Source organism: Cyanistes caeruleus, chromosome 8 (genome assembly GCF_971803275.1).
Source record: "Cyanistes caeruleus chromosome 8, bCyaCae1.hap1.1, whole genome shotgun sequence".
NCBI classification, from domain to species: Eukaryota; Metazoa; Chordata; class Aves; order Passeriformes; family Paridae; genus Cyanistes; species Cyanistes caeruleus.
This window is the reverse complement of record NC_141708.1, coordinates 6,944,828-6,949,875: the sequence shown is the minus strand read 5'-3', so window position 1 is coordinate 6,949,875 and position 5,048 is coordinate 6,944,828. Positions and strand designations below refer to the sequence as shown.

At 36.7% G+C, this 5,048-nt stretch overlaps 1 long non-coding RNA gene across 2 annotated transcripts in view; it reads right to left on the bottom strand.

Moving 5' to 3' along the window:
* LOC147651854 (uncharacterized) overlaps positions 1-5,048 on the bottom strand; it is a 36,615-nt gene that overhangs the window by 25,047 nt on the left and 6,520 nt on the right. The gene's annotated exons all lie outside the window — the stretch shown is intronic.

Below are 5,048 nucleotides of genomic sequence, written 5' to 3'. Positions count from 1 at the left end.
CTAGAATGAGGGGGGAAAAAACATGGAAATAAAAGGAATTAAAATGCAATTATTTTGTATCTTATAAGAATGATTTAAGCTACCATATTTTCATGTCACTTTATTCATTATTATGAACAGATTATTATGAACATTTCAAAGACTAACAAGAAAACCACTACAATACCTGACCACAGAATGAAATTACAGTTAGCTAATGCAGCAGTGCCAATAGTGCCCACACACATTATCTCTAATTGGTTGACATTAATATGATTGAGCTGCTGATAGTGCCAAATTAATGTCATAAAATGAAGAGCAGCAAGAAAAAACCTCATAAAAAACAGTATCCATAACTGAATGACAGAATGAGTTAATGAGAAAAATTTCCTTTGTATGACACAGGAAAAACACATCAACTGAGGTCCCATATCTCATATCCCAGGTTCAGCTGACCCAGCTTACGGGGCCCTCAGTCACAGAGGGAACTGACAGTCTCCAGCTACAGGGCTGCTTGCTTGCTTTGAGCTTGACAGTTTGGCAGTTGACTAATCTAAAAAAATTCAACACCAAGATCTGTGTGGAACTTTTCAGGCGCTTTCTGCTCTGATATCACAGCATCCAGCCCAAGTGAATTTGGATGAAACTGTGCATATCTCTCTATATTGCCATGGTGGTCCATGTTTAACCTCATCCCCACTCAGCTCAGCTGGCTCAGCACAAGTCATCTTTAGTTTGGCAGTGGTTTGTAACACAAGAAAGGTTTTCACCACTGACTGAGCTGAAGAAAGAGATAGGGGCTTTATAAAAAACCTCCAGGTGATTTCCATGGAAAAGATAACAGGCTTAACAGCTGTGCTACACACTCATTTACAAGGATGACAATTCAATGAACAGATACTGGCTAAAGAGAACCAGCAAAATAGTTCCAGTTCTCTGAAGTTAAATGGGACACTATAATGTGGTAACTGATCAGATTCAATGTCTAATGACCTACATCTTGCTTGTCAATAGAGTTTTTAAGCAAGGAGTAGCCCTGCTTCTTTTTTTGATTGCAGCTGATGTGTAGTGCTCACATATTGTAGTGATAGCCCCACCTTCCAAATTCCCATCATTCTTATCTTTCTGCTTAGGGTTTGACAACCCCTTATCCAAATGGCTTTTGCAATTATTTGCTTGTTCAGTTGGTGAATTTTTGGGGCTGAGTTTATCAATTTCTACATGAATTTTTTTAATAGTCTACAACAGGCTGCTTTTAGTAGCCCTTTGTGCAGCAAAGCATCTGTATTCTGGGCTGAAAAACAATTATATTTACTAATACCTTCTTCTGCAGAAGGACAGTTTTCACCTGGCTCACAAGAAAAGCTCCTAAAGCCCAAACTGTAAAAAACACTTGCAGACTTTGGGTTCCAAGGAGGGGACATGCCAGCTTCCATTATCTGAAGGACCAAACTCAAGGCACATCCAGACATTTACAGTCACCTCGAGTCACCCTGCTGATATGTGTAGGGTTTGAATGCATTTTCAGCATGACACTGCCATCAGCAGGTTTGTATTTCTTTTAATTTTTGACTAAAATTTCAACAGAGAGCACAATACTCTAACACTTTGAATTTTAAAACACCAGATGTGTTGCACTATGCCGTATAGCCTCTAAATTTCTTCAACCAGACCTATACATTAATTCCCCTATTTTATCAGTTTCACCATTCCTGTGATCATTCCCAAAAGCTGGTCACACTGAATAGCTGAGGATCTTAAAAGTTTCTGGGAAAATGTGAAATGGAGGGGCTGATTCCTTTCTTCCCACTTAATGCCTTGAGTATTTAAAGGCAACATCTATTTGTTTGGAAGAAACAGCTTCAAAGTAATCAATTTTCCCTGAACATAATTTATAGATGAAATTCCAGAAAAGTTTCTTCATAAATACACAACATATTTCTTGTGTCTTACTGGAACAGTAATTCCTGTTTTTGTCTATTAATAGAATTCAAGGCAGTTTTGATGCCATGTCCTAGTGAGAGAGGAACCCATAGCCTCTATTACATCTTCAAATAGAGAATTGCTGTTAATTCAATTAAATTTACTCTAGCAGGGAGACAATGATGCCTAGCCAGAAGTCCATGTTCTAAGGAGGATTCAATACAGTTTCGTACTGATTAAGTTCCCTTAAAGCCTCCAAGTATTTAAGTGCATAAAGATAATGTAGATAATCATAAAATAACCAGTGAACAGTATATTATGTACAGTAAAGAGAAAGAAAGAAAACACCTCTTACGTAATATCAGAATTTTATGTCTCTTAGATTCTTCATACTGTAGTTCATAAATTCCCTTTAGCTTTGATTAAAATGTTTGGATAATGAGGCTATTGGTCAAAGTGAGAAGAATTGTAAAGGGATGTTTCAGTGCCATCTAGTGGGTTTATCATGTTAATAAAAAAAGTTCCCTCTTGTATGACAATTTTTATTTTATAATCATAATCAAAAAATTTTTGCTACTGCTCTATGCTTCCTTTTCCTTCAGTTTTTTACATAATGATGTTGGACACATTACCATTAAAATATTTGTGTTTATTGCTTCTAAGGCCATTCTGTTTCTGTCCAAAAATAAATACCATGCAGGATGGGAGCATACTGAGTTATATTGTGTACAGGGAGGAGGCATCATACTCTGAGTCCAAGACCAACAACCTAGTGAGGCAACCCTCCATCCTTTGGAAAGAAACAACTTCATGTTGAAGATTCCAAGAGTGGAGATATATCAGATCTGTTCTGCTGACTAATTGGCATCTTGATCTTCATTTAACTGAGAGTTTGAATGTGTTTGCAGTAGCTTCTCACACTTGTTTTTCCTTATATTTTCTTCTTTGAGGTAAAAAAGCCTTTTAATATATTTTTCACGTGTTAGTACTTCTGTGCTACAATCAAGACTTACCTTTCAGAGTCCTTTCTGATATGCTTAACAAATTGCATTCGTTCTGTCCTTCACAGTAAGACTTTTTTTCCCCCAGCATTTCAGATAATCTTTGTGGCTTTCTTTTTACACCTTCTCAATTTCATCCACTGTCAGAAACACTCAACACCTGACTTGTAAGCAATATCCTAGTACTGGCTTCATCAGTGTTTATATAAACAAAAAAATGCCTCCCTACTCCTACACTCCTTCCTGAATAGATTTACAAATTCATATTAATCCTGTTCACCTCACACATCACATTAGAAGTGTGTGTTGACTCAGTTCTTCTTGATTTATAAGCACTTTTCAAAGTTGTTGTTTTTAAGTATACCATCCTCCCCTCCATAGTTACAAATTTGATTTCTTTTCAGACATACAACTCGGTATGTGAATATATTAAAACAGAGCTAATTGCATAGGTTCATTCTGTTTACCAAACTATCCCTGTTACTCAGTGCAACTTCAGTATCAATATCTGTCATGCTGTCAGTCTGTGTCATCTGCATATTTTATCTGTGGTGATTTTATATCAAAATCGGGTTATGCAAAAAACTAGCATCACTTTCCTTTGAGCACTCATCTTTAGAGGACAGTTTTAAACAGCCTCACTGGAGGATTATTTCTCACTGGCTTTATTTTTCTAACCCATCACTTTCAGACTGTAGGTGCTACAAAGGCAACTATTTTAAATGAACAGTAGCACATCGTGCTTGCTCAATGTCCTCTAGAAGTCAAAGCATATGGTATCAGCACAGTGTGATTGCATCTGTAATCTCTCAAAGGCCTAAATCAAGCCTATTAATGGTATTCCTATAGTTTAAATCTTTGTCACTGAAATCCTTTGCCCTTCTCCACTATTTTAGCTGGATCACATTAGGTTAGCTACAAGTCCTTTTTAAATGTTCATAAGTTATTCACAGCTTTCATGCCTCTGCAGTTTCCTCAGCACTCCAAAATTCATTTCAAAAGCTGTTGGTATACATGAAGTGCCTCTGCCAAATGCATTTTCTTTATGGACTTCCAGGTGTGAAAAATCCAGATTTGATAATTTAAAAAAAATCAACCCAAGCAGATGCTAAACTTCCTCCTTACATATTAATGAATTCAGTGAAATTTATGCATTAGCACAATTTGTTCCAAAGACAAGAGAGGAAAAATATACTGAAGCTGTTTGCCCTTTTTACATCCCTCTAAATAGCTGTAATACAAATCTCTCTGAGGAGTCCACTTGAAATATGTATTTGGGAGCACAGCCCAACATCTCAAAGAAAATTCACCTGGAGCTCTATGGCCATCAATCACAAACTTTCACTCCTTTAAAGCTCCTATGGTTATTCCATAGGCACACCTGCCTGCCATGGAAGCATGCTAGAGAAAGCAAAATCAGAGATATTGCGTTATAGAAAGAGCCACTGAGCGTAGGGTGGGAAAACTGGGACACCACCATTGATGTTTCTTTTAGAAGCATTCACTCTGAATGCTTCTAAAAGGTAGATACAGCTTCTAGTGATGTACCTGCAATTCTACTGCTTGTAATTATTAAATAAACCGATTTACATTCTGCTCATATTTGAGCCTCTTCCAGTCTTGCTAAAACCCAAGGAATTATCCATCAAGCACTAATTTGTCCCTTTAAGCCTGTAGCCTGAGCTTTGAACACTCAGCTTTACACGTGGGCAAGATCCCTTTGCAAAAGTCACACTGGAATTCCGAATCAGTGAATTTTCTCAGCTATTTTTGTGCTTATGGGGAGATTGAGGATTCTGTTCTCTACAGATCTGACTTTCAAATGGAAAGGACACCAAAAAGAGGAGGTCTGAAAAAACATACTTGCTTATTGAATTAAAGTGTATGTAGTTGCTGCCTCAGAGTTTAGTCCACAACCAGAACTACTATGAACAGATTTGTTTTAATTTTTTATACAAATTAAGTATATATTCTATATCTCTGAGCAAGGACAAATACAGCTAGTATTAGAGAAAGCATTTTTCAGAAAGCTCTGCTTAACACTAAGTTAATTCTCTCTATATTTTTGCTATTGAGAGAGCATTAAAGTAAGGCTGAGGAATTAAAAATAAAAAATATCAACCTGTGTAGCTTCTTCTAAAAAAA